The sequence below is a fragment of the Triticum aestivum genome, chromosome 2B (genome assembly GCF_018294505.1).
Source record: "Triticum aestivum cultivar Chinese Spring chromosome 2B, IWGSC CS RefSeq v2.1, whole genome shotgun sequence".
In the NCBI taxonomy this organism is placed as follows: domain Eukaryota; kingdom Viridiplantae; phylum Streptophyta; class Magnoliopsida; order Poales; family Poaceae; genus Triticum; species Triticum aestivum.
The window spans coordinates 648,717,241-648,725,816 of record NC_057798.1 but is presented as its reverse complement, the minus strand read 5'-3'; positions in this window follow the sequence as shown (position 1 = coordinate 648,725,816).

Genomic DNA, 8,576 nt, shown 5'->3' with positions numbered 1-8,576 from the left:
GTGGAGGCTGGACGAACAGGAGCCCGTGGATGAACAGTCACAGGTGGAGGCTGGAGGAGGTCGACGGTGGATGAACAGTAGCCCGTGGAGGCTGGAGGAGGTCGACAGTGGAGATGAACAGTATCCCATGGAGTCCCGTTTTGCGCTATGCCACACCCCTCCTGATGAACAGGACCCCCGTTTTGACCGTAGCGCTCCAACACAAGTCCGTTTCCTCCGTTTTGCGGTACGCCACACCCCTCCCAGCCAACAGGACCCCATTTCGACCGTAGGAGGTCAAATAGAAGTCCGTTTCCTCCATTTTGCGGTATGCCAGACCCCTCGCGATGAATAGGATCTCGTTTCGACCGTGGCCGGTCGAACACAATGCTGGTTCCTCCGTTCTGCGGTACGCCATGCCTCATTTCCATTGGCTTTTCCATCCAAGCCCTCCCGATGAACACGATGACACATTCCGTTCCGACCCAGCCGGTTGGCTCCCCATGAACACGACGATGATGCAGTTTCTCCGTTCCGACCCAGCCATGTACACGAGCCCTGGCTGTACGTATGCGTGAGTAGGCGTTCGAGACCACACACGTATGTATGTACGTGGCAGTATTTACTTTCTTGCACCCTGGCCGCTGTACCTACGTGTACATGCTACGTGCGCGCCTCTACTACGACACGTGCGCGTCTACATCGACCAGTATGTACATACACATTCGCGACCAGAATGAGAACGCTATGTATGCTTCAACCAGGTGGGTCCCGACTGTTAGGCACTTCCTTGCGTGCGAAGATGTAGCTGGTGTGTCCCAGCAGTCAGGGGGGCAAATTGTTTTTTTGCCCGGACGCACTTCCTTGCGTGCGAAGATGTAGCTGGTGGGTCCCAGCAGTCAGTGGGGAAATGTTTTTTTTGCAAAATACGGTGGCCCGTCCGGTGTGTCCTTTCTGTCAGGTGGAGGAATACTTATTTTGAGCGTAATAAGTTGTCACTTCCTTGTGTCCGCCGTGGACCCAGCTGTCAGCCTCTCCACGTACAGTACTCTACTGATGGAAGTCATTCCTTGTCCACGTTGACCACGCCGTGTCGAGAGCACCTGGGCGATGGATGACGGTGAGGCCTAGGAAGGGGATGACGTGGTAGTGGAAGCCCGCGCGGAGAGGAGTACGAGGGTTCATTGGTTTGGCTGCGGTGTGAGGCTGCCGTCGCCGCAGGGCCTGGCCAGCGGTGGGAGTAGTAGGGGGCGATGTGGCCTCCGCGGCAGCATAGCTGGCCACGGGAGGCAGGAGAAGGCGGCACGACCGCCGCTTCTTTGGGCGGCCGGAGCAAGAAGACTAGAGGTTGAAGAAGCACTACGAACGTTGGATGAATATCATACGGTAACTGGAGCTGGAATCGTTCATATTGACTAAGTTGACAAAGCCCTCCGTCCCCGTCAACTTAGTAGGCCCACAAGTCAGCATCCCACTATGCTGGGTCCCAGCTAGCAGGGGGAGTATTCATTTTTTTGTGCGTAATAAACAGGTACTTCCTTGCGTGCGAAGATATAGCTGGTGGGTCCGACCTGTCAGCGGGGGGACCGTTTTTTTTGCGAAATACAGAGGCCCTTCTGGTGGGTCCCAGATGTCAGCTGGAGGAATCTTTAGTTTGCGCGTAATAAGGAGGCATTTCCTTGTGTGCGGCCGTGGACCCAGCTGTCAGCTGATAACCCACAAGGAATCATTATTTTGCGCACAATCTGAACATTCTCCATACTTCTATTACCCAAAAAATTCTGCCAAAATTAGGAAAAATAAACTATTTGTATAGAAAGATAGTGCAAAAAGAATGAGAACCGTTTGATGTTCTAGTAAAAAATGTATAATCGCGCACTACAGCAAAGTTTCTGTCCTGCACCGCACAAACCAACAAGCATTGTAAACATCCTAAAGGAAAACCTTGGAATATTATTTTTATAATACAATGGAATTGTACAAGGGGATAATTATTTTTGATGAAAAGTTTCTGTGATTAAGATTCACCAAGTTTCCGTGAGCATGAACAAAGTTCAAGGAGCTCCCCCAGTTCAACAATGCTTGTCTTTCTCACTTTCTTTTTCCTTTTTTAAAATGTTTTGGGTTCCCCTCTTTTTTTTTAAAACTTTATAAAAGCACTCAACATAAATAAATTACTATCTAAAACTTCCGGGTTGTCTCCCTGGCAGCGCTTTCATTAAAGCCATTAAGCTAGGCATATAGTGCTCAAGTAATGGATCCACCCGGATCCCAAGGTATATCGCAGCCAATTTTAATTAACAATGATTTGTGATTTAGTAGTGAGAACAAAGTAACATATATCATGCAACAACAAAGTCTAACTCTCTTCCTATGCATCGGCATGTCATAAAAGAACAACTCATGCACACCAAGTAAAGGCCAATGCATAGTATAAACAGTTTCTTGCAATTTTATCATATTGGAAACATGGAGAGGAAGAGATGTAGTTCCTCTCTCATAATAATTGCAAGTAGGAGCAGCAAGCACATGCATATTATATCTATCAAAATCATCATGTGTAATAGTGAAACTCAACCCATCAATATAATCCTTAATAAGCACAAACCTCTCTGATATAGTGTAGTTTGGAGAATTCAAAAAGATAATAGGACTATCATGTGTGGGTGCAATAGAAATAATTTCATGTTTAACATAAGGAACTATAGAAAGTTCATATCCATAAGCATAATTCATATTGGCATCTTGGCCACAAGCATAGCAAGCATCATCAAAAAGGGGTATTTCAAGATAATCAACAGGATCATAACAATCATCATAGCAATCATCCTTCGGTAAGCACGAATGGAAATTAAACAATGTATGAGTTGAAGAATTACTATCATTAGAAGGTGGGCACGGGTGATCAATCCGCTCTTCCTCCTTTTGTTCTTTTCTCTCCTCATCTTTTTCATCCAATGAGCTCAGAGTTTCATCAATTTCTTATTCCATACATTCCTGCAAAATATTAGTCTCTTCTTGGACAGCGGAGAATTTCTCAATAAATGCATCAATATTTGAATTAAATTCATAATTCTCATAGCAATATTTAAGTATAGCAAAATTTTCAGGTCTGTAAACAACATCATTAAGATTTTCACACTCTTTAAACATAGATTCGATTTCATAAGCACCCATAAAAGCAACGAATTCTTCTATTTGTTCCACATCATAGTAATCATAGATACCATTAGCATAAGAGGCCAAGGTTTTATCATCATTAAATTTTCATGAGAAGGGAAGGTGTGGAGCCTTCATCCTAGAGCAACAAGTATAATCATATCTCAAGCATAGTTGCCGAGCATACCAATGCAACATATAAATTTGATCCCATAATAGTTCCCCTTTTTGTGTCAAGCGATAATCCCTAAAGTATTCACATTGATCCAATGTGTCTCCCATAACATAATTGAATGGGGTTTTCTCAGGATTATCAAAGTAGTACATAATATCTTTCACATATGAGCATCGAGGGTTTTAGGAGGTTCCCCATCTCCATGAGTAGCAAGCACACCTAATTTTTTTGGTATTTCGTGTTCCATATCCATAAATAAAGATAGAGAACAACTTAGAACATCAAATAAAAATTACTTAGTGATAAAGCAAACAAGCACACACGAGAATATTCACCCCACGCTATGACTCCCCGGCAACGGCACCAGAAAAAGGTCTTGATAACCCACAAGTATAGGCGATCAATTATAGCCTCTTTTGATAAGTAAGAGTATCGAACCCAACGAGGAGCTAAAGAACAAATATTCCCTCAAGTTCTATCGACCACTGATACAACTCTACGCACGCTTAACGTTCTCTTTACCTAAAACAAGTATGAAACTAGAAGGGCTTTGTAGGTGTTGTTGGATAGAATTGCAAGATAATAAAAGGCACATAAATAAAAAGTAGGGGCTATTTAGATAAAGAAGCAATAAAGTAAAGATAGCGAGTGTGGAAAATTAGTGGTAGGAGTTATGAAATTGTCCCTAAGCAATTGACTACTTTACTAGACCGATAGCAAGTTTTATGTGGGAGAGGCATAAGCTAACATACTTTCTCTTCTTGGATCATATGCACTTATGATTGGAACTCTAGCAAGAATCCGCAACTACAAAAGATCATTAAGGTAAAACCCAACCATAGCACTAAAGCATCAAGTCCCCTTTATCCCATACGCCACAACCCCCTTACTCGGGTTTATGCTTCTGTCACTCAAGCAACCCACTATAAGCGAATCATCAACGTACTGCAACACCCTACAACGGGAATCCCTCATGCTTGCGCGACACGGAGGGCACAATAGGACAATGACATAACCACAACCAAATTAAACCAATCATAGCAATTCACCAATTACCGATAGCACAACGAAAATCTAGTCAGACATCATAGGATGGCAACACATCATTGGATAATAATATGAAGCATAAAGCACCATGTTCAAGTAGAGGGTATAGCTGGTTGCGGGAGAGTGGACCGCTGAATATAGATGGGGGAAGGTGATGGAGATGTTGGTGAAGATGACGGCGGTGTTGGTGTATATCGCAGTGATGATGATGATGGCCCCCGACGGTGTTTCGGCGCCACCGGAAGCGAGGGGGAGAGAGCTGCCCTTCTTCTTCTTCTTCCTTGACCTGTTCCCTAGATGGGAGAAGGGTTTGCCCTCTGGTCCATGGTCTACATGGCATGGGAGGGGCGAGAGCCAATCCGAGATTGGATCTGTCTCTTTGTCTCCCTCTATTTCTACGTTCCGGTGTCCTACCCTTTCACCGTTTCTTATATATCCGGAGATCCGTAACTCCGATTGGATTGAAACCTTTGCCACGATTTTTTCTTCTGAAAATTAGCTTTCTTGCGGCCAAAGAAGAGCAGCAACCGCCTGACGGGGTGCCCACGAGGGTCAGGGGCGCGCCCCTGCCTCGTGGCCCCCTCGGGCACCGTCTCGCGTTGAATCTTCTTCCCAAAGATCACAAATATTCCAAAAATATTCTCCGTCCGTTTTTATCCCATTTAGACTCCGTTTGACAAAGGGTTTCTGCGAAACATAAAAATGCAACAAACAGGAACTGGCACTGGGCACTGGATCAATATGTTAGGCCCAAAAATAGTATAAAAAGTTGCCAAAAGTATATGAAAGTTGAATAATATTGGCCTGGAACAATCAAAAATTATAAATACGACGGAGACGTATCATCAGCCTCTCCACGTATAGTCCACGTCCGATGGAAGTCGTTCTATAACCACGTTGACCACGCCGCGCCGAGAGCACCAGGGCGGTGGACGACGGTGAGGCCTAGGAAGGGGAAGACGCGGAGCCAGGGAAGACACAGTAGTGGATGCCCACACGGAGAGGAGTACAAAGGTTCACTGGTTCAGGTGCGGTGTGAGGCTGTCATCGCCGCAGGGCCTGACTAGCGGTGGGAGTAGTAGGGGTCGGTGAGGCCTCAACGGCAGCACAGCCAGCCACTTGAGGCAGGAGCAGGCGGTCTCACCGGCGCTGGTTTGGGCGGCTGGTGCAAGAAGAGCAGCGATTGAAGAAGCAGCAGGACCGTTCGATTCAAATCCAATGGTTACTGCTGCTAGAATCGTTTGTTGACTAAGTTGAGAAGCCTGCGTACGCGTCAACTTAGTAGGTCCACACGTCAGCCTCCCAATCGGTGCGCCCCAGATGTCAGTGGGAGGAATCATTTTTCGCATAACAAGGAAGCAGTTGATTGCATGCGGCCAGGCCAGCGGAGGGAATAGGGTGGGCCGGGGAAGCCTGCGCGGCATCACAGCAGGCCACAACAGGAGGGAGCAGGCAGTCCCGCCTGCGCTAGTTTAGGCGGCTGGAGCATGAAGATCAAAGATTGAAGAAGCACGTCGGCCGTTGGATGGACATCCAACAGTCATTGCTGCGAGAATCATGTGTTGACTGACAAAGCCTTGCGTAAACAAGTCAGCCTCGAAATCTGTGGTGTGTACAACCCATTTGCTGTTATTTTTATAATTTTTACTCCTTTTCTAATTCATATGGAATTTATTGCAGCCCGTTTTCCATTTTTAGAATTGCTGCCCATTTTCTGGTCAGTACCAGGGTTAAAAAAATCAATTAATTATGTGCGAAATTTTGAAAATTCGCAATTTTTTGCTGGGGAACAAAATATTCTTAATCCAAAAATTAGTAGCCATACTAAAACAAATTTAAAAATAAATTACTACTATGTCATGTTAAATCCAATACTCCCTCCGTCCCAAAATTCTTGTCTTAGATTTGTCTAAATATGGATGTATCCAGTCACGTTTTGTTATTAGATACATCCATATCTAGACTAATCTAAGACAAGAATTTTGGGATGGAGGGAGTATAAAATATCAGTGAAGAACAAAAACAAAAAAAGAAACTAATATCCCATTTGCTATTTTTTTGGAATTTTCAACCCCTTTGATATTACTTTTAATAGACACTGGCCATACTCTTTGGCCAGGCCGGAATGCATCCCTCCTCGTCTTGAAAGATTTGCAGCCCAGTAAGTCAGGGAAAACAAATAGGCCTAGCTTGGGTATTCTTCAAAAAGAAATACTGGGCTACCTATTTTACCCAAGAAAAAACTGATGGGATGGTCATGTTGTTAGACGGGCCACAGAGACCGCACAACCCAGTTTATAGCCTGCTCCTACAAATTACTACTCAAAAAAAACTTGCGCAATTTTGTCGTTAATTGACTATATGTTGAAAAACATGTGGGTACCAGATATCAGCAGGGTGGATTAGAGTAAAAAAATGAGGGGTGCATCTGACTAGTAAAAGAGGCACTTGCTTGTGTTCGGGAGTGGACCTGGTGGGTTTGTACTGTCATAATCACAACTACAGTCCTCTCCTGATTCACTATGTTGACAGGGACCGTTTCAAAAAAAACTATGTTGACAGGGCCGGACGGCGGCGCCGCGGCAAGCGCACCAAGGCTGAGGATAAAGTGATGTCGCCAATTTGCTGGGCTGGGTTGGACATTTATATTGAAAAATAAAAATTTACCGGAACTATTTACGACGTTGACTACGATTTGCATGGGTCCGCTGGTTGCAGGAAGAAAATGCTGGGAGAAAGAAGACTGGTCGCTATCTTTGCCTAAGAATAATATCGACTGAATGTAACGACATTATCATTGGAAATAATATCCTCCTGTTAAATGATGAATTTAAAGAACTGGTGCATGAGCATTTAGCTTTATTTATTTATTTACTTCTTTATGTTTAGGGGACCATGAGCATGTACCTGGGAAAGATTCATGTCAGAGCCTCCCATCAAGTTAATTATGGGCTCCTCTATTGGGCCTTCATCAGTGGGCTGCATGTTATCAACAAGTGGAAAATATGTTCCATACGAAAAATAGTATGCGCTACGTATGGTACAGGGCACTAAAGGATCGAACCGTGCAACGACTTCCAAAACATTATGTTTGTCGTTCTAACAACACATTTTTTCAACCAACAGACGAAATATACTACTGATCTACATTGAAAATAGCAGCAGCAACAACCAGGGCTGGGGGTGCAACAGAAGCAGTAAGCAAGCCAGAAGAGTGAAGACGCAACTCTCTCTTCCAAACCAAACATCAGCCATCATTACAAAAGGGCTACCAAAAAAACAACAAATGTATGCATCAAACTAAATAAAGATCCTACTACACCAAGTGAACGCATCTAACTAACTGGCTCAGTTAGATGTTACTATTTATTAAGCTGTGGAGATTGGCTGACGGCTTGAACCAGATGGGTGCCTGACGGGGGAAACTCCAGCCAGCAGGTCGAAGTTTGATACTTGCGACCCTCTCTCCTACTTTGGGTTGCAGGGCGTGGCGGTACATATCAGGGTATGGTGCATGCAGAGACACATGATACGCTGTGTACACACAATTTTTCCTGATGAATGAAACCGCGCTGCCATCATGATCCTTGCCGTCATTTATCTCCTGGTTATTCGGATAATTCAGTCCGACTAACAGAGAGTGTGTACCAAGGCTACTTACCAGCCTCCAGTCAAAAATTCCTGAAGGCCCAGAGAAGATGGGATACTGCTCAAAGACCTTGCAGTGACTGTGATTGTATTCCGTGAAACAACACATCTGGTATGGGCGAACGATTGATCGTCTGATCGAGCCAGGAACCACCTGCAACTGCCATGCCACTTTTCTTTGAAAGGTTCTGGGATTAGGAAGGATAAGGACACTAGGCGGCCTACAACATCATATCAAGTTGGAGTCAAATAAAAAAGGGCTCTTGATGTAGTCAATCTTAAGAACAACATGTTATGAGCATGAATATTTTTTCAGTAAATGTTGACAGTAATATAAGCAAGCCATCATGATATTATAGGAAAGTGACATACTGCTATAACAGCCGTTTGTAGCGATGACTGGAGTAGGCCAGCAATACGTCCAGCCATAGAAGGAGTCGACAGCGTAAATGAAGCCCTTGTGTTCAATGGCATCAGAGAACCATGGAGCATGTATGATCCTGCGATGGACGTGCAGATTTATCCACTTGCCGCAGTGACCTATCAGATAGGCGATACCGCAGTTGAA